Source organism: Ambystoma mexicanum, chromosome 13 (assembly GCF_040938575.1).
Source record: "Ambystoma mexicanum isolate Mex_15411 chromosome 13, UKY_AmexF1_1, whole genome shotgun sequence".
In the NCBI taxonomy this organism is placed as follows: Eukaryota; Metazoa; Chordata; class Amphibia; order Caudata; family Ambystomatidae; genus Ambystoma; species Ambystoma mexicanum.
In genome coordinates, this window is record NC_090938.1 from 319,566,813 (window position 1) to 319,588,903 (window position 22,091).

Below are 22,091 nucleotides of genomic sequence, written 5' to 3' on the forward strand. Positions count from 1 at the left end.
TCCCTTGCATTGTCCCGGACTCTTTTTTTTTATTCTCTCCTATGCAGTGTACTGCGTTTTGTCTAGAACAGTAAGAGGGCACGAGTGAAATATTCCACCCTGACCCTCCCAAAGTCTCATGGTGGGTTTGGTCTCCCCGACTTTAAGTTGTACTATAAGGCAGCCCAGCTGCGGGTGATGCTAGAACATCTGAGGGACGACCTTAGGACTTACTGGACGTATGTGGAAGATGTTCAGATCCAACCTTACAAAGTCAGGGATTTACTTTGGTCGCCTCCACAATCCCTCCCAGCAGGGGCTAAATCACACCCGATCTGGTCTGTTCTGTGGGAGGCCTGGAAGCCCAGCAGAGACAATAAGCTCTCTTCCTGGCCTTCTCCCCTCTCTTCTCTATGGGGCCCCCCACTCAATATAGGATCCAGGGGGTGGAGAGGGCGGCGCAGCTCTTTCATCTTGGTGAGTTTATTGAATTTGGCCAGTTGTCGGAGGTGTTGTGTGAGAAACCACTTTCCATCTTTGATTACCTGCAGCTTAAGGGTATCCTTACACAGGCAGGATGGCGGGCTTCCGTGTCCCGTCCCTTAACCCCCTTTGAAAAAGTTTTTGCGGAGGCTAAATCCAGAAAGGGATCGCTATCCAAGATATACAACGTGCTGATTACAGCTAACTTAGAGGATAGACAACCGTTCAAGCGTATCTGGGAGGAGAGATTGGGCATGACACTCGACGATAGCACATGGCAGGGAGTTTTCAGGGCTATCTTTAGGGGGGGGTTGTATACAGCTGCAATGGAGCATAATTTCAAGATTCTCCTCTCTTGGCATCGTCCACCCGTCACCTTATCCGAGATGTTTCCCAGGATATCCCCTGTGTGTCCAGGGAGTGCTCTCTCCGTGGTACTTGGTTCCACATGTGGTGAGGTTGCCCGGTCATTCAGGTTTTCTGGGCGGAATTGCTTAGTTGGATCAAGAGCATCTTGGGGATATGCCCTTCCCTTCACCCCCTGGAGGTCCTCTTGGATACCCCTTTGCCCGATGACGATTCTGACCCATTCACTAGGGTGGTGAGTGCTATGTTATGGGCGTTGAGAATGGCCGTGGCTCAAATTTGGAAAAGTCCCCGCGCCCCTTCTAAGGCGGAATGGCTCACTAAGTTATTGGCAATTTTTACGTATGAGAAACTGTCGGCCATTATCAATGAGAACATGTCTTCTTTTTTACAGGAATGGACTATTGTTTTGTTAAGTGCGGACTGTGATGCCTTGAAATTGTAAGCAGTTCAGATGTGGGGGGAAGGTTGTATCTAAGGGAGTGAAGTAAGTTCGCTGGTAGTTCGTTGGCCCTCACATGACCCTCCGGGACCCTTTGACATCGAGGTTGTTTGGAAAAGTCTCAATGTATACTGCGTCGTCCTTCTATTCCCTGTGTACTCTCCGCTATATTTAAACCAGGTAGTTTTTGGTGGGTGGGTGGGCTTGGGTTGGGTTGGGGAACCGGTGGGAGTGGGTATGTTATGCGATCTCTTTGCTTGTGTTTTACACCTGGCTATTGTCTATGGTAGACTGTTGGAGGTCTATGTTTGATGAAAAATTCAATAAAAACTAAGTGGAAAAAAAATAAAAGGGCTATACAAAAAAAAACTATTGCCAGTCCTTACCGGTAAATACAAATAGTGTAGGGTAGTGTTCATGAAATTATATGTCAGGACGTTCAGGCCGTTGGGCTCCTTTCCCCACTTTTCAGCACGGGGTAAGGCGGTTCACTCAAGCACTTGTCGGGCTTCTTCGGCACGAGGACACAGTTCCATTACCAGCATCAGAGCATTCTGTGCCCAAAACTCTTAAGTTATCAAAGTCTCTTGATAACGAGGGCCTGATGTACAAAAACAAACAAAAAGTTCCTTTCCTTTTACAAGAACACAAGTTAGATGATTCACTCTTCACCCTAGATCCCCCTCTTCCGGGCTCAGATCCCCTTCTCCAATGTTCAGAGAATATCCTTTCTCAGGTGATTCATGGTTCACCCCGGATCCCCCCTCAGCCAGGCTCAGAGCCTTCCTCTTAGACAACCAGTCTCCCTCAGCCCAGCTCGGACCAATTGCAGTTTGTTTTAGCTATCGAAGACTTTCGAATTTGTACAGGATTTAGCTTGACCCGTTGTAGGACCACTTCGGTTTCACAATTCACATTTCACCTTTGCCACCTCTCAGTTGGATACCTAACAGAGACCTTCGAATGAGCAACCACGTGGTGCCGGACCACTCTGTATATGGTATCTTGGCTTCAAAAGTTTCGTCACTCCTTGGATGCTCAATTATCTACGTGTCGCTCATCACATACGCTTCACACACTGATTCTTCAGATTGCTTCGTACAAAGCTGCCCCTTGCAACCTTGGTTCTAAAACAGACCGGTCTGCTATAAGTCTCCCCGACTCAGCGGCTGTGCTGACTTCACTGGTGCCGTTCTGTTGTAGGAGCCTTGACAGTACCACAGCGGCTATCGCTCCTCCTCACGTTGGATATCGACGTGGGAGAGCCCCGGGTACCTCCGACACACAATGCACCCTTCTTCAGCTTTAATTCCACGCCTTATGTTTCTTATTCTCGAGGGCTTGTGAAAGTAGCAGTTTTCTTCCGAAAAGGTCATGGGCATGTCCCTCTTTGCAACCCTCTCCGGTCTTGCCGTCTTTCTCCTTGCATTAAACTGGCACCTCAGAACTGTTGCATCCTCATGCGTTTTGCCTTGCTGAGAGTGCTTTCATGCTCCGCCTTTTAGCCATGTGGGGAAGTGTGATGGAAGTCCGGTGTGTGTAATTATCAGTAATTGTCCGACTCTTACCAGGAAGGGTATACCACGTCTCACCATTCGGTGTCCCACTCCCCAAAGACCTCCCCCAATCCAGGGGATCCTCCCGCACTGGTCCACACCCAGGAACTGGATCTAAAAGCGATGGCCGTGTCCTGGCCACCTGGATGACAGATCCTCAGGGACTAGCAGGATGCAACACCTTCTGGTTTCTCCCTCTTCACACATGAGACGACTGCCTGAAATCGGCAAAACATTGATGTGGTTGTAGAAGGACCGGTCCAAATAGTAGTAGTACCATTTTAGCAAGGCATAAAACAAGCAGCATTGCATAGCAATTTGCTATGAAATTTTGTAGGTTTGCTAATCAAATTGACAATTGTGTAGCAAATCTAGTTATGTTAATCTGCCCAATGAAAGCACAGCTCGCCCTGCAATCCTCTCTTGCCCCCGGGGCTCTCTTCACCCTCTTTTCTGTGTTCACTGCAAGTTCAAAGGGGCTAAGGGAGAGAGAGTGCAGTAGTAATCATCATTTCCACTCTTAAGTACCAAAGGCCTATTGGGAGTGCTAGGCAAGAATGTATGTTTCAAATAATTGCAAACCAGAGGTAATTGGGATGATACTTCCATTAAGCTAACTATATCCTGTCCAGCAAAGAGCATTATGTGTCATCGTTAATTTTTAAAAGACAGTTGTGCAATTCCATTCCTAAAAATGTAAGTTGCTACATAATGCATAATTACAATATAGGTAGGGGGGCATGGCTAGCAGTCATGCAGTAAGGACAAGGTTCCTGGAGCTCCTGCTGATCTGATATGATATGATCCTCACCTGAATCGCAGGCTACAGTGTGTGGTCTGGAGGGTTGCCCAGAGCTATGCCTGTGGTTATGATTAATTCAAAACCCTCCAGCATCACCTTTTTGTTTTACTAAAGTCACCCCGAGTGGGATAGGTATGCCCAGACGTGGGTCCCGAGTCTATGGCCGGCCTAGAGACCCAAGCTACTCCTCACTGATGATGCCCCACAAGGCTAAAATATGTCTGGGGATGCTTGTGATCTCGTGCAGAAGGGATGTGACCTGGCAGTTCGAGCTGGACTGCCCCTTTTGGGGTAGAACCAAGCCTGATTTGCATATGGTTTTCCCCCTTCTGTAATAGCTTGGTAGGCTGAAAAACGATGGTCTGGAGGGATGCCCAGAGCTATGCCCGTGGTTATGATTATTCAAAACCTTCCATTCATCACATTTATGTTTTGCTGCTGTCGCCTGGGATTATAACACCATAGACATAAAGGTAGCAATAATAGGTGTGGACTCTGGCACGGAAGGAGGCCTGCAGGAGCACCCAAGATAGTGGAACATAGCGCAAGGTTGAACATACTGGACATCACCAAACACACATCAGTACGAACGAGAGGCCACCTCCCATCAGGGCACACTGGCGCTAACTAGTATGGCAGAATTGGTGGTAGTCATTTATCAGCTATGCAGATTGGAGAAAGCCAGGTACCAGCATTGCAGCCTCGTAAAACAGTAAGCAGCCTTTGCCCGACAATTGTTAAGGATCAGAGGTATAGACACTAAACAAGGTTGGGCCATCCAGCAACAAGAAGATTCCAGTGGTATAGACGTGGAGCAAGCGCATAACTGAAAAGACGATGGTACCGGCACAAACTCAACCAATCATGGTGCCAAAGTCTCACAAGAACAAGGCGAGGCAGCCCACATTAGACACATTTCCTAAACCCACGAATGCACTCGAGGGTACTATGTTGGCGACCCCAACACCACAGGAGGAACAAGCCCCAACAAAAGGGGACCAACAGGTCCTGGATGCTATAACAGCTTTGAAAATCGCATTGGAATCTAAAATGGACACTATCAGCCTAGATTTGAACCTCCTGAGACAGGATGTTAGGTCGCTAGCAGAGTGCACAGTAGCTCTTGAAAAGGAGATGGCAGAAAACGCAAACAACCTGAAAGACACCTCAAGAGAAGGAACGCTACTGCAGCAACAAGTGCAGAACCTCAAGGGCAGAGTTGAAGATGCGGAAGGACGGGCCAAGCGCAATAACATAAGAGTCATTGGGCAACCCGAAGGAAGAAACGGATAAACCCAACCAACTTCATAGAAAAGATGCTGCTACATGAAATTGGCCCTGGTACTGTCACTCAAGGTTTCACTGTTGAGGGCTGCATACATCCCTGACGAGAAAACCACCGCCGGGAGGCCCACCTCGGCCCATAATAGCCTCGATATTAAATTATAAAGGTGGAGAAAAGATTCTCGAACACATCCGTAAAGGAGGAAAGATTCAGCGCACATCAGCCAACATTACTGCATACCCGGAATACACCGTACAGGTGCAAAAACAGAGGATGCACTTCTCAACTGTCAAGAGAAGGCTGCGGGAGGTGAACCTTAAGTATATGCTGCTATACCCGGCTAGACTGAAAATCATACACAAAGGCCCGGCCATCTTTTTTGATACCCCTGAAGAAGCGCATAAGTGGATGGACACAGAAAACTTGCCAATCGGAGCGTATCCGCATGCTGCAGCCCAGGCGCAAGGACAAGTAACTGGGGTAGGAGTGAGAAGTGGGGATGCCCGAGCACAAGGTATTGAGCTGGGCAATTGTTGGGGGGTAGGGGAGTTGGGGTAGTTAGTTGGGAGGTAGCCTATAGATCCACACTGGGTAAGTATAATATGCGCAGCAGACGGTTAAGAGTATGTCGGAATTTACGGGTGCGATGGGGGAACTTAAAATAGTGTCCTGGAATGAACAGTTATATCAAACGAAATCAAATAATGATTTATCTGAGACACCAAAAAATTGACATATCACTAATCCAGGAAACACATCTCACAGGTGAGAAACTAATTGCCCTAGCCAAAAAATGGAGTGGCACAACACTAGGCTCGTCATATTCGGCATATGCTAGAGGGGTATTGATATGGGTGGCGCCGTCTGTCCCATTTAGAGCCCTCAAGACCGTCAAGGATAAAGATGGCAGGATGATCATAGTACAGGGACTGGTGGAACAGAGTAATCTGCATCATCAACACTTCTGCACCAAATCATGATACAGCAGCATATTTCCGTTTGCTATACCCCCGAATCAGCCCATACATGGATGGCAAATTTAATACGGGGAGGTGATTTTACCTGCACACTTAACCCAGCATTGGATAGATTAGATGACAAATATGTGCACCCAGATCCTTCGGCTAAGGCCCTGAATACACTGTTAAGAGCATTTAATTTGGCCGATACATGGAGGACGCTACAACCGCAGTCCGGAGGATATTCACATTTCACTGCCCCCAAATATCTATACACTAGACTAGATTATGTCTTTACAGGGGAAGAGACCCTCAGTACATTTATTAGGGCAGACTACAAAGCACAGGTACTATCAGACCATGCCCATTGGTGGTCACATGGCAGAACTGTCCCTTTAAGGCACGCATCCTGACATGGAGGCTTAGGGGCGAATACGAGAGACGCTGTGTTCCAAGAACACCTAAGAGAAGGTGTGAAGAAATACTTCAAACACAACACAGGAAGTGTACGATCAGTGGGTACACTATGGGAAGCTTTCAAAGTAGTGATTAGGGGGACGGCAATAGCTCAAACGAAAGGTATACACACCACTATAGGAAGGGACCTACATAAGGCAGAAGGTAAATTAGAAGCCATGGAATGCTCAGGAGAAATGTCTAAGGAGCGAGCCCAGGAAGTTGGCTGTCTGCAGCAGGAATGTCTAGAGCACTGGGGAAGGTTGGGAATGCTGAGTTGCTCTGTAAGAGCGAATCCAAGTGGGATATGATACAAGCGATAGTAGGGGAGAATGGGGAGGAGTGCGTAATGCAGGAAGGCATAAATAAAGTTTTCACGATTACTACAGGGAGCTATATGCAGAGACATCAGTAACCCAGTTGTCCGAGATAGATGAGGTGCTCTCACAGATAAAATTTACAAAATTGGACGCAGAGGCTGCAGACAGACACACTATAAGAGGGTTGCCGACTGGTAAAGCCCCTGGGGCAGACGGATTACCCAGTGAAATGTATAAAGAGTTTATGGCAGATGTCACGTCCCTGTTGCTAGTTATGCGTAATGAGGCATTAGACACAGGCACTCTACCAATGTCATTGAGAGAGTCAATTATTATCCCACCACTAAAGCCCAATAAGCCTGATACCGACTGCGGATCATACAGACCCCTTTTATTGCTTAATAAAGATGGGAAAATACTCACAGCTTTAATGACTAATAGGTTTAAGCCAGCAATATCCAAGCTCATACATACAGACCAATCAGAGAATGTTCCGGACAGAAATATTACATGGAACCATAGGAGGTTACACCATATCATAGACCATAGTCAAGGAAGCATACATTTAGCTGTGGCCTCGCTTGACGCAGTCAAGGCATTTGACTCAGATGGCCATGGCTGCTAGCGGTAATGAAAAACTTTGGTATAGGGCCCACATATATTAAATGGGTAAAGCTTCTATGTAGTAATCCAGTGGTGCGAGTCAAGACAGGCAACCTCATCTTGGAACAATGGCAGTTAAGTAAAGGAACACAGCAGGGCTGCCCATGGTCTCACATGTTATTTATTCTAGCCTTGGAACCATTAGCAGTGTATCTCCGGAAGGAATACCAAGATACAGGGTAGCAGCAACCCGATTTCTCTCTATGCTGATATGCTTCTATACCTACAACACCCAGACCAGAAACAAACTTACAGTCTGTTATCTGGTATCACGATCAATGCGCAGAAGTCATATCTGTTCCCCCTAGTGGGGTATAGAGGGACACCAGCGAACACATTGCCGGTGCTACCAATTAAATGGGAGGTGAGCACATACAAGATACCTGGGAGTAGAAACTTTCCATGATCCTAAGAAAAAACACATACAAAACACACTAAAAGCGGTAGATAGAATTAAGGAATCTGCAACCTTCTGGGCTAGGTCGCTGCTCTAATGGGGAGAGCTGCACTATTCAAGATGGTAGCGATCCCAAGGCACCTTCATACTTCACTTATGTCCCGTATGACATGCCTAGAGCCTTTTTTAGGAAACTCAATACTATATGTCGGGAATTTCTATGGCATAACTCGAGAAGCAGGATGCCACTAAAAAAATAAATTAATCGCAGAGCCCGTATGATCAAGGCAGTATAAAAGTGCCCAATTTTGAAGCATATTCTGTGTTGAGCCAACTTCAATTCGTCACCCAATGGCTGTCAGATAAACAGACCTAGGACACTCAACTGCTACAGGCACCATGTGCTCCAAGTGATATGGACCACAGCGCTGCACGACCCACAACCTCTGTTGCTGCTGAAGCTAGGCAGGACAATATGGCATAGAGCTTGTCATTTTTTAGGGAAAGGAACACCCTACTGCCCCAAATTCCATTGGTGACACTGAAGCCGGAGGATACACAACTTAAACTGTACGTGAATGTGAGGAAGTATTGGGAACCCATGGGGATGGCGACGGTGGGAGATGTGCTACGGGAGGGGAGACCGATTAATTTCAGTGCACTCGCCCTAGAAACAGGTGTACAGGTGGGTCAACATATAATTTACGCCACACTTCTCACAAGACTAAAGCAGAAATGGCTAGGTACAGACAGGGTACTGCAGGAAGATGAAACAATAGAAACACTGATATTTCAGAAGGCGGGCACGTTGTGTCAAGAATATACAAGGCGTTAATGTCGAGACCGGGGGATATGCTGGTGCAGACCAGGCATAATTGGAAAGCAGACTTACAGGAGCAATTGACAGATTTGGGCGATGGCTTATCATAAGAAAGTGTCCAGAAATGCTAAGCTTCAGCTGATCCAATTGTACGTAACTCATAGGGCATATCTAACCCCGAAGAAAATAGCCAAATTCAGTAAGGCAAGTGAACAATACTGCCAGAAATGTGGACTGATTAATGCCGGCCTAGTACACATGTTTTGGGCTTGTACAAAGATCAGACAATACTGGGAAGAGATAGCACAGGCTTTGGCCAAAGCAGGTATAACATTAGACATTAGATCTCCTACTGCCCGTTTGCTCTGTAGCTTTGTGAGACCAAAGCAAGCAAGACATGTTAGCAAGTTGAAAGATCTGGCATATATCCTGGTGAAACGAAGGACAGCTATGGGTTGGAAAGCACACAAAGGCCCAGAGGTGCGCCTGTGGTGGAAAGACCTCCAGAAATATACGCTGGCAGAAACCTCAGTGTGGCAAGAGGCGGCCCGCCGGGGCCAAAGGGAACAAAATGTAGATTTAGACTCCTGGAAGTATATGTTGCAGGAATTGACAGCCTCCGTGCACAATGGTACCAATGGAGACGGGCAAGCACAGGGGCAACCGGCGGAACTAGAGACTAACTGAGATACTGAGTACAGTCTGTTTCATGGTCTAAGTGATGACGGGGTGGAATAGGTGGGGAAGTGGCCGGGGGAGTTGGAGTGACACAATCGGTCATATATTTTCATGTGAATGGATATGTGAGTCTGTAAATTGCACTGTTAAAATAACAATTATATTGTTTTACTTTTTTTACAGTATTGATACTGTAAAACCCTTCTTCATCTCCATGCTTTACAGTAAAGTTTAGGTTAGTGTACCTAAATTCCATAGCGTCAAACTAGATTTCATTTTGTTGGTGACGAAAATTACATTGACGAGTGTGATACCCGACACTTGAATCTAGCTGCGCTGCATTGTTGCACTGTTGTACTGTTGTACCTTGAGGTGCTCGACATTCAAACCTAGCTGTGCCGCATTCTGCTCTGTCTTACTAGCTGCTATTTGCTATTTCGCCCTATTGCTAGAATTTAAATCTAGGTAGGCTGCACTAGCTGCTACTATCTACCTACACACTGCATTTTACCCAATATATGACCTCCAAATCTAGTCAACAAAAATGTTCCTCCCAGGAATTTACTCATTACTGTTGAGGATTATTCTCCACTTTATCACATCCGCATGCCCGGCTAGCTTTGCCTTCAGCACGATCAGCCTAGGCATCACCTCACCCCTTCTCATAGAGCCGAGCACCACAATCATGCTTCCCCCAATTCTCTCCTCCATGCCTCTCAGACAGGCTTACCAGACTACGGTCCAGACTTCCCAAACTACACGAGCCAGGGACTCTACCCAATCCAAACTAACCAACCGAACTACCATTAGTACCTGCGCTAACCTCACGTTAAAAAAACTCAAACCTAACTCGCTCAATACTACGACAACCAAAAACAAAGCGCACAAGACAGCGATCACCCCTACCCCTACCAAAACCACCGCCCCACCCATAAAAGGTGCCCTCATTAACGCACGCTCCATAATTGCCCATGCCACGGACATCGCTGACCTCATCCTAGCAGAGGATCTAGAATTTTTAAGCCATAACAGAGTCCTGGCTCCATGCAGCCGCAGGCCCAGCCCTTTCGCTAGCCATCCCCAACGACTACACCATCATCCGAGCGGATAGAAAGGAATCCAGAGGCGGAGGCCTGGCCATCATTGCCAAAACCCACCTTAACATCAGGCTCGATTCCGCCACACACCTCCCTTCATGCGAATCACTTACAGCGAAGCTGCCCACTGCTAACTCCCAAACGATATCCATTCACCTACTCTACAGACCGCCCGGACCCCTGGGATCTTTTGAGGAAGACCTAAGTGCCACCCTCACCGACAACCTAAAAACTCATCACAATGCCTCCTCCTAGGAGATTTCAACCTAGGTTACAAAGACCCCAAAGACCACCAGGCCACCCTCATCAATAACACTTTGTCTGAACTAGGCTTCACACAAAAAGTATCTGGCCCCACCCATAATAAAGGGTGAATCCTTGACTGGGTTGCAGACTACAACTGCGCCGCATTTATCACCAATAACTCTCCTCAATCCTGGTCTGACCATCATCTCCTCTCCTTCTCCGAGCCCCACAACCAACATGGCGCTAGCCGCAGCCATTCCCACGAGAAGCAAGAAAAACATTACAGTGGAAAAACTGATCCCTCTTATCCTCCCTGCGCTCAACCAACTCCCTGCTTCCAACCCCTACGACCTCGTAAAAGGCTATAACAATACCATGCGCACAGCCTTAGACGCCATTGCGCCATTAAAACTAAGAAAATGCAAACCTAAAAAGCACCTCAACCAATGGTTCTCCAGCCACCTTAAAGCGCTTCGATTGGAAAAACACAAATTGGAACAAGTCTGGAGACAGTCTCCCACAGACCACAACAAGTTACTGCTCAATAAAATAACGGCCAATTACAAAAAAGAAATCATAGCGGCCAAACAAGAATCCTATAACCAGAGAATTGCAAAATCCTACTCCAGTACCAAAGAGCTGTTCACAGAGAATTGGAAACACCAGTGTTAATCCCAGATAACTGCGTGAAGAATAAACAATGGTGCACTAGCGTCCAAAATGCACTAAACAACAAAGTCACAGGTCTTCAAACCAAAATTAAAAACAAGAAAGACTCCCTCACCACTCCAACTAACCCCACTAACACCCCACCGAGCCCTCCACTCACATACCCTACACCCAACATCACTCGCTTCAGCTTCTCCAAAGTCTCTACTCTCGAAGTGGAAAAAATCATTCTCAGCCTTAAATCATCTAACTGTAAGGGCGACCTCTGCCCCCCCACAAATCATTAAAGATGCGGCAAGAGACCTCTCGCCATTCATCACCAGACTCATCAACGCATCATTCTCCTCAGGAACAGTCCCCAGCAACCTCAAAGAGTCTTGGGTCCTCCCCCTCCTTAAAAAACCTTCCCTTGACCCTTCCATCCCGACCAACTACAGACCCATTACCACCGTCCCATTCCTGCTCAAGATTCTAGACAAAACAGCATACCAACAAATCCAAAAACACCTTGAAATAAACCACCTCCTAGGTATGCGACAATCAGGCTTCAGACCCCAACATGAGACTGAAACGGCCCTCATTGATCTGAGAGCCCAAATAGACTCCCTTAGAGACAACGGGAAAACTGCACTACTACTCTTAGTAGACCTCTCTGCGGCGTTTGATCTAGTTGACCACAAAATCCTATGCAATCATTTGGACTCAGCGGCCCACTTCTCCCAAGAAGCCATCGGCTGGATCGAGTCATTCCTCAGCAACAGATCCATGCGTGTCTTCTCCACCTCTGCCGCTGCCGACCCCACCCCCCATCACATGCGGAGTCCCACAGGGCTCCTGCGTCTCCCCTACTCTGTACAACGTGTTTACGAAGCCCCTGTTTGACGATCTAGATGGCCTGGGTATCACCTACACCAATTACGCCGATGATACACAGATCCTCGTCCCACTGACGGGAGATTACAACCAGGATTTGGCCTTGGTGAACAAGGTGTACAACATCATTCAGGCATGGATGGCTTCGCACAGTCTATGCCTGAATGATGACAAGACTGAACTCATCATCCTTGGTTCCACCTAAAATCTCACCAAACTAGACCACAACTACACCAACTTCATCATAGAAGGGAACCCGATCAAAGTAGCTAAAGAAGTGAAAACTTTAGGAATATATCTCGACTCCTCCCTAACCTTCCACAAACAGGTTAGCTCTATGGCTTCCTCCACGGCCTACACATGTAAGCTTATAAGAGCAGCCAAACCCTTCTTATCCACCCAGAGCTGCATTACACTAGCCAAAGCCTTAGTATTATCTAAACTGGACTACTGTAACGCCCTCTACGTAGGAGCAGCAAGCAAATTACCAACAAAATTCAGACGCTACAAAACAATGCTCTCAGAGCAGCACTTAACATTCCCAGAAGAGAACACATTTCCAGCATCAGGAAATCCCATAACTGGCTCAACACTTCAGACAAAATCCTGCTGAAAGTAGCATCACTAACTCACAAATGCCTGAACAACGCTGCCCCACGCTACCTGGTAGACAGAATATGCAAATACACCCCCAACAGACCTACCAGAACTCCAACGCAAACCTGCTCATAGTTCCCAGGTTCAAACGCGCCAAAATGGGCGGCAACAGCTTCCAGGTGAAAGCACCCCAACACTGGAACGCCCTACCACCATCCCTCAGGACACCCCAAACCTACACACACTTTAGACGTAACTATATCCAGTGGATAAAGAACAAGGATCTCAAATGCTTCTAACCTCTAACACCACACTGCCGCAACCCTGTAATGTATGTTTATTTGTAAATGTTATAAATATTTGTATTGTATTATAGCCTTCTTGAAAGACTGACACATCTATTGTCACACTGTAATACTGTAATGTAATGTATAAACAACCAGTAACCGAGCTTTGAATAACCATGCTGCTCATGCGCCCTCATACCTTCGGGTCTGGTGCGCAATACAAATGATTAAACTAAACTAAACGAGTGAACACTTTTGTAAATGTACATGATTACACGTGCTTTTGAAAGGCAAACCTAGTTATCCAACTTGTTAGTTGCATGCTTCTGTGGAACTGGTGCTCAACAATCCCATGCTCCTTGACATTCTATCTTGTCATCCTGTTGCTTTATACCAGCTACCCTAAAAGTGAGATGGCCACAAACTGCAAACTACAATATTCCCCCTAGTTTTCCCAGTTCTCTGCCTGCTACGCCACCCACTCTGCTTAGTGTCTTACTTTCATTCCTCTTACATAATGAATACACAAAGCCAACTAGATGTTTATAAAAAGTAGTGATCAATAGTTCCACCCAGTTTTAAAAAAAACAACAGATCTACTGCACTACCATACACTGTGGTTAGTCTCCGGAGCTCGCTTTGCTCTAAAATTAGGATTACATTTTGTTTTAGCACCTGCAGGAGAGAGCTGGAGAAACTGTTTTCAGAGCCTTTTTATCAAATGTATTCATCTGTGTCCATTCATGCAGTTAACCTTGTATATTTTACAGACATTCATTCAGGGCTGGCAAAGTCTTTTCACCCACTCAAATAGTCGAGTAGATTTGATGAAGGGCGAGTACCATTTGCAGTAGATGTTTTAAACTTTAATTTAACTTTTACTTTTCAGTAAATGTCACAAAGGTTTCACTGTGCATGACTGGCCTCTGGGTGGCAGCAGTGTGCCAAACAAAGTGGGTTTGTGGCGCTGTGCACCATTTTACAGAAAGCCCATTTAAAATTTGTTGTAATCCGTTGCAATGGGTCGAGTGCATATGGGTCGATTGCATGTCTATTAGGTTGAGTGGGTAAACCAAGTTACTCGACCAGGAGGTTTAGCAGAATTTTAAAGTATTCACAAGGCCGTTTCCTCTCACTAATGTCTTACTTTGGCGATACACAAGACTGATGTATTGTTGCTCATTTTATGTCTTGGGTACAAATAACTTTTGGTGACACTAAAGATATTAGTACAACATTGCTAATCAAATGGGTTTGTTTGCTAATCAAGAAAAATGTAATTAGCAAAGTCTGCTTATCAATTTTTGAAAACTAATTTATGCATTGTTTTAGGTCCAGGCCCTAGGATGCACGGGGTCCAAGATATTTGCACTGCAACAACTGCACCACACCAGGGTGAGGCGACAGGTGGGGAGAGTGCACAGAAGGAACCAGTATGCAGCAGCACATCAACTCTCGCCTCCTCCCAACGTCTGCTCGGAGGTAGGTCAGCCAGCCACACGCACCCATACTCAATGCAGTTCACTTCAGGGTGCAAAACGCAATCGAGCGATGAGCGAATCGGAACAGCGACCTAAAGGATCAGTGTTATGTCTAGCTACAGAACCCGTTTGGAGAACGGGTACTTTTGCGAGTATATGATACAGTTGAGTTTGCTTTATCAAGCAGTAACATCAATGATATCAATGAAATATGAATTATATACATTTATATATTTAGTATAAATGGATGTTTCACATTGGATGGCGGCCAGAAATAACCTCATAAATTTGAATTTTCTTTATACGCAAAACGTGTTTTCCCATTGTCAACACAAATGCCCAGACCATCAGCTTTGGCAATGAATGGCTGTATAGGAAAGGGCTGGTGAGAGGCACTAACCTGTTTTATGATACCTTGTTGATTCTACACCAGCCCTCCCAGATGCCTCCAAACTGTTTACAGGTACCCAGAGCTGCTAAAGACCAACCGGCCTTTCAGCGGACAAATACAAATGACTGAACACATCTGTTGGTGCCACACAGATATCGGATGACTGGAGCTACTGTGTGGGCAATGGTGGGGCTTGCGTTACGAAGAGCAGAACCAGCTGATGCAATACAGTGACTCATAGCATCTGGAATGACAGGAAGGGACTGGCTCAATGTATGTGCTGGTATTTCTGCATTTTGCAGACGTTAGCAGAGAAAACATGTGGGTACTGATAAGAAGGTCTTGTATTTTTAGCTCTGATGAGTTATCTCTCTATGAGAGGATTCCCAACACCAGAAATACACACATTGTTGCTCATCTATAGTCATCCGTGGGTGACCGGGCTCATTTTATTTTCTGCTACAGTGAAGCCAGCTATTTTACAACCTATGCTGCCACTCATGCTTTTTCAGCAGAGCAAGCAACAGGATATCTGGGGTTTGTGGACAAGTATAGCGGCATCGCGATAGGATAGCCAACACGCATGGAGTGAAGACGCGAATCCATGCAGCTCCCGTTTGAGATCTTGTAAATGATCCTGTAACGGCGGACATAGACTTATCCGACGACAAGCAGCACAAATAAAGTTGGCGGAACCATTTTCCTACCCTCCGGTGCCCTCCCGGAGAGAAAACAGACCAGGGAAACTGTGGTAGCGGCTGTTTTGCTGGACCCCCCTGCGTCCTCCAAGATGGCGCCGAGGGCTCCCTGAGGCGCGTAAGACCGGGCGGGCCATCTCCATCACCCCAGAAGCTGACCGAGCGCCTGAGACAACAGAGGCGGCGGGGCGAGCCCTGCAGACTTTGGGCCCGGGTCCGACCGCGGGCCTGCACATTGCAGCCGTCGCCGACCCGCAGGCTGACGGGCCTAGGCGGGCTGGTGGAGAGGCGGTGACCGAGGAACACACAAACGACATGGCGGTGCCCCCGGGATGAGCGGGCTCGGACGGGCCATCGCTGTCACCCCTGACGTCCAGGAACCAACTGAGCGCTTGAAGCAACAGAGGCGGCAAGGAGTGAGCCCCGCAGACCGCCCCCGAGCCTGGGCACGGCCTCCTGCACCTCGCGGCCGCCGCGGACTTGCCGGCTGGCGGGCCCCGGAGGAGAGGCGGCGGACGAGGAGCGCACCGACGACACAGCGAGGAGCGGAGCCCGCCCTGGGCCGCGGTCTCGCCTCCGGTGGAAGGAGGCGGAGGGAAGACGCCCGACCGAGGAGAACAAATCGGGATTGCAGGTACTCGGAGATCCGGATCGCCCGGAGCGCCTGTCTTGGGGTGGCGTGCCCGTGTGCTGCGGCCCCCTGCTAGTCACAAACAGGGCCCTGGGGGACAATAAACCACCTGGTGGCAGCGGGCGGGAGGCAGCTGTTCCCCACCCATGACACGAGATTGCATACGAGACTATACAACCCCCCCGGGAAGAACGGGCAAAATCTGTTCCTGCAACCTCCATCCTAACGGCGTAAGTGACGAACAGGACCGCCTCACCCGCCAATCCGGCTGCCACGGCTGATAGAAACCCGGCGGAAGAGCTCGCCCCTCGGGGGAAGCTAAACCCCAGATAAAATAACAGCGATTTCGAATTGAGAGCAGATCACGGGTGAAAGGGACGGGAGCAGAGCCATACCTAAATGCCCATATACAAACAATGCATACTAACAAGAAAACAGAAGTGAAAACTAAACAAGCTACCATGGACACTTTCACTACAGCACCTGGGAACAAGCAACCAAACGTACAGGACGTGGTGGCGGCGGAGGCGAGCGCCCCACACCAACTAGCCAACGGGACAAACGGAGAGGTCCTGGAGGCAATTGCTTCCCTAAAGACGTGTCTCGAAAACAAAATGGACATGGCTATAGGTGTCCTGAAAGCATCCCTGGAACAGAAACTGGACACAGTCATGGTGGAAGTGGGCCTCCTTCGGCAGGATGCCAGGAACTTGACGGACAGGGTGTCGACAACAGAGCAGCAGTTACAATAAAATACAGCAGATCTCATGGTTACAAGGACAGAAATGTCAGAAGTGCTGCAGAAAGTCAGGCTCCTAGAGCGGAGGGCAGAGGATGCGGAAGGCAGGGCCAGGAGGAACAACGTCCGCATAATTGGAGTTCCGGCGGGCGAAGAGGGGAACGACCCCACAGAATATGTAGAAAATATACTCCTTCAGGAAATCGGAGCGGGGTCGTTATCCCAGGGCTTTGTGGTGGAACGAGCACACAGGGCACTATCTAGGAGGCCTCGGCCCGGGGCCCCACCAAGAGCAATGATCGCCAGGATAATGAACTTTAAAGACAGAGAAAGGATACTGGCATTCTCGAGGGGAGGTGGAGAGATCATCAGAAATTCCTCCAGGATCACAATATATCCGGACTATACTGCCACCGTCCAGAAACAAAGAGCCCAGTTTGGCCCTACAAAAGAACGCCTCAAAAGAGCGGAGATAAGATACATGCTCCTTTTTCCGGCCAAACCAAAGGTGATATATAAAGGGAAATCTTATTTTTTCGAATCTACGGAGGAAGCTCAAGCATGGATGGACGCGCAGGGGATCCCCCAGCTGACACAGAGGGATGCCAATAACGGAAGGGGCTGATCCCGGTGAAGGGATCCGCAGCCAACTAGGAATAATGACGCCAAAAAAAACATTGAATATACAATGGGAGTTCGGAGAGTGCAGACAGATGGAAAGGAGCGACTAGCTCCACTCAGAAGCGCCGGCGGAGGGGGAAAGGCCAAGCCCCTAAGAAGAGTGCAACGCAAGTTTGGATGCCAGTTCAAAGGTATCACGCTGCGGCGAGTCTGCTTTGTCCAAAGGAGCATGACAAGAAAAGCGGCGAAGCCCGAGCGGGGGGAGGGTGGCTGGGCGTTAGTTTAAAGGTTGAAGTTTGGGTTAAGAAAGTTACGGTTTATTTGTTGGTTGATATTAGACATGGCCGACTGGCACACAGCACCATCGACGGATGGGATGACTCAAGCAACTACAGCATGTCCCGAGTGGGTGGAGATCGAGAAATCACACAACAGCAAAGCATGCGGACCACCCTAGAGGCGAAGGAGGAGATAACTTGGCAGGAAGCAGGGCAACGAACGAACTGAAGGCTATGGGACAACGGAGCTGAAAGAATCAATGCATATATGAACCCTGACGAGATAAAAATAGCAACTTGGAATGTGCGGGGACTCAATGCTTATGTCAAGAGACTCAGAGTATACGCCTGGCTAAACAGGATGAATGTCAAAATAGCAATGCTCCAATAGACTCACTTAACATCGGAAAAGCAGGCCAAGATGGCAAAGAAATGGGGAGGACAAGTATATAGCAGTACATACTCGAATTATGCAAGAGGGACACTAACATGAATTGCACCGGGAGTGCCGTTCCTGCTCATGAAGCAAGAAACGGACTTGGAGGGGAGGCTAGTGCTGGTACACGGAATGCTAGAAAACAAAGAAGTATGTCTGATCAATACTTACGCTCCGAACCACGAAGCAACCGAGTTCTTCAAGAAAGCGGCACCCAGAGTGGCTCAATACAGAGACGCCACACTCATCTGGGCAGGAGACTTCAATTGTACCTTAGACCCACTCCTCGACAGATCAGATGACAAGTACAGGAGTCCGGCGCCTCCAGCCAAGGAACCTCATAGAACACTCACACAACTGCAGCTGGTGGGCGTCTGGAGGTAGGTACACGGAGGAGGGAAGGGGTACACTCACTATAGTATGCCCCACGGGGTATTCACACGGATTGATTACCTGTTCACAGGCGCTGAATCCTTAATAGAATTCACAGGAATTGACATTAAAGCACAAACACTATCGGATCATGCCCCGATAATGGCAACATGGGCGTATACCCATAGAAAAACCCCAATACCAACATGGCGCCTCCGAGCGGAGGCGCTGGAGGAGAGCGAATTGGAAGCACACCTACAAGAGGTAATAGAATAATACTTTGAACACAATGAGGGAAGTGTAGGAAGTAACGCCACACTCTGGGGCGCGTTTAAGGTAGTGATAAAGGGGGGGCGGCGATTGGGAAAACAGGAGGGCTAAAAGGGGCAGCCATGGAGGAACTGTATAAAATAGAAAGAGAAATAACAAAGGAGGAAAAAAGGCCAGAAAAGGCGGGCGGGGAACCCAGGGAATTGCTGACGTTAAGAATAAGATGTATGGAACACTGGGAGAAATTGGGGAAGCTAAATTATGGGAAATACCTACAGAGACTGCACGCAGAAGGGGATAAACCCAGCAGACTCCTAGCATGGCTCACGAAGCAAGAAAACAAAAGGGACCCCATAGTGGTACTGGAAGACGAAACAGGGACAGAGGTTAGAAGTCAAGAAAATATAAACAACCTTTTCGCCGGCTTTTATGAAACGCTTTATGCTCCTAATCCGGAAGTGGAACCGGAAGACATTCCGGACGCCCTGGCCGAGATAAGGTTACCAAAGTTAACGGAAGAACAGGCCCAATCATTAGATGCCCCCATCACATTAGATGAAATTGAAACAGTGATTTCCGACCTCCCCTCGGCTAAGGCCCCGGGTCCTGACGGACTCCCGGGAGAATTTTACAAGGTATACAAGAACACCATTGCCCCGAAACTATTAGAGACATACCTGGAGGCCTATGAGAACATACATCTACCAAATAGCATGTCGGAAACGACGATTCTACCGATCCTTAAACCCGGGAAATCCCCAAGGAAATGTGCCTCGTATAGACCAATCTCCCTCATCAACCAAGACACCAAAATACTCACGGCGGTCTTAGCAAACCGCTTGAAAATAGTGATACCCACATTGATCCACTCAGATCAAACGGAGTAAGTCCCAGGGCGCAATACGTCATGGAACCTTCGCAGATTACATCATGTTATAGAGCAGACAAACCAGAGACAGGGCGAGTGCGCGGTGGTGTCACTAGACGCCGTCAAAGCATTCGATTCAGTTAGCTGGAAGTGGCTGCTAAGTGTTTTGGCCCATTTCGGCATTGGGGAAGGGTTCCTTAGATGGATCAGGCTAATTTACAAGGATCCCAGAGCCAGAGTAAAGACAGGAAGGCACATCTCAAAAGCTTGGAGAATATACAGGGGCACCAAACAGGGCTGCCCATGTCCCCAACGTTATATATATTAGCCTTGGAGCCATGGGCGGTTTTCCTTAGGGCAGAATACGGAGACACAGGAATAGACAGACGGAGTTGTACATCAAATCTCGATATATGCAGATGATATCCTGCTCTTCGTAGAAAACCCACGTATTAACCTGCCCTGCCTCCTGGAAGCAGCAAACGCATACACCAGACTCTCAGGGATAGCCATTAATAAAGAGAAGTCGATCCTTTTCCCCCTGGCTGACCTCCGACAAGTTCCCCGAGACAAACTCCCCGACATGGGTCTGACATGGACACCGCACTCCTTTAGATATTAGGAATAGAGATACACCATAGCACTATAGAATCACATGAACGTAATACAATAGTAGCATTAGACAAAATACAAAAGGCCATAAGCTTCTGGGAGACACTCCCTATGGGGATGATGGGAAGGGCAGCCATCTTGAAGATGGTAGTACTACCAAGGTTGCTATATTATTTCACAAACATCCCGCACGCCATACCCAGAGCCTTTTTCAGAAAATTTGACACGATGGCGCACAGGTTCCTGTGGGCGGGGGGAGGTGCAAGATCGCCATGACAACTTTAGAAAGACAGTACGAAGCAGGGGGTATCAAGTTACCTGATTACGAAAGATACTACCTAGCAGGGCAACTTCAATTTGTGGTCAAATGGCTGGGGGAGGATGAAGCAATAGATAAAACACTCTTCCAACCGGCACTGAAATCATACTACCTAAGAGAAATCCCATGGCTAGACGAATCCCTACGCAAGACCTTACCAAGCATGCTCAGGCTTGCGACAAAACTGTGGGCGAGGGCGTGGACACTCCAGAAGGCGATGGACCCTTGCTCGTCACAGATCCCATTAGCCGGGCTATTGGGTACAGATCGGAACATGCTTGCAACATACAGATCCCAATGGGAAGCCAAAGGGGTGGCACAAATAGGAGATCTGAGGATAGAAGAACAGTGTGCAGAGTTTCAAGACATGGGACATGGTGGAGAGTTTTGATATATATGAAGGCCAATTCATCCTATATAATAGGATGATACTGACAATTAAAAAGAGGCGGCCTGAGTGGCCAGAACAAGAGGATGAAGAAGGGGAGTTAGATGTATGGTACGATATAGCAGAAGGTGGACACACAACTTCAAGGCTATATGAACAGCTGTTAAAATCTAATACCTCACAGGCGCCACACACGAGAGGAAGCTGGGAGGAAGAACTCGGACGACCCCTTACCGATCAGGAGTGGACCAGAGCATTGAAATATCCCAAGAAAGTATCAAGGAACGCAAGGTTCAGGCAAGCACAATTATATGTCACACAGAGAGCGTACTTAACACCCAAAAGGATGAATTTAATGAAGCTGGGAGAACCCCGCACATGCCCCCGCTGTCCGGAGGAGCAAGCGGGCATGGTGCACATGTTGTGGACATGCTCGGTGATACAGGTCTTTTGGGATGGAGTCAGAAGCAAGGTGGCCGGAAGCGGACTCTAAATACAAGTAGGGAACCCTAAACTATACCTACTGGGCCTCTTCCCTAGAGGAGGCAGACATAGGTTGCACCTCGCAAAAATGAAAGACTTAATGAACAAGTTACTTTCTTACCTGGTAACGTTCTTTCGATGGGATGGTCCGACAACGTATTCCATATCTATGACAGATAATGTCCACAGCTGTGCTGCTTCGGAAAATCTTTGGCGTCTGCGTCCTGCGTCGATGGCTTCGATGCGCCGTCCCCGAGGACCTCCTCCGACAGCCGACGTCACCCGATGTGATTAGTAGGACGCACGACGCCCATAGCCTCAGTTATAGTTTTTTCCCAGAACGTGTGCCACCAGTTTTCTGCCAGTCAGACACACAAGGCCTTGCGTAACGCAAGCTGCAATCGCAAAAGAAATTCTGTAGCGGGGAAGGCAGGGAGGGAGCGATATGGAATACATCGTCGGACCATCCCATCGAAAGAACGTTACCAGGTAAGAAAGTAACTTGTTCTTCGAGGGGATTGGGTCCTCC

At 47.9% G+C, this 22,091-nt stretch overlaps 1 protein-coding gene and 1 long non-coding RNA gene across 5 annotated transcripts in view; one reads left to right on the top strand and one right to left on the bottom strand.

Moving 5' to 3' along the window:
* LOC138521176 (ubiquitin carboxyl-terminal hydrolase CYLD-like) overlaps nucleotides 1–22,091 on the bottom strand; it is a 2,059,174-nt gene that overhangs the window by 1,877,514 nt on the left and 159,569 nt on the right. The window lies entirely within an intron of this gene.
* Nucleotides 1–22,091, top strand: part of LOC138521178 (uncharacterized) — a 139,758-nt gene that overhangs the window by 96,928 nt on the left and 20,739 nt on the right. The window contains exon 2 of the long non-coding RNA XR_011282960.1: nucleotides 14,308–14,457. This is a non-coding gene — a long non-coding RNA (uncharacterized lncRNA). The remainder of the gene's footprint in view (nucleotides 1–14,307; nucleotides 14,458–22,091) is intronic.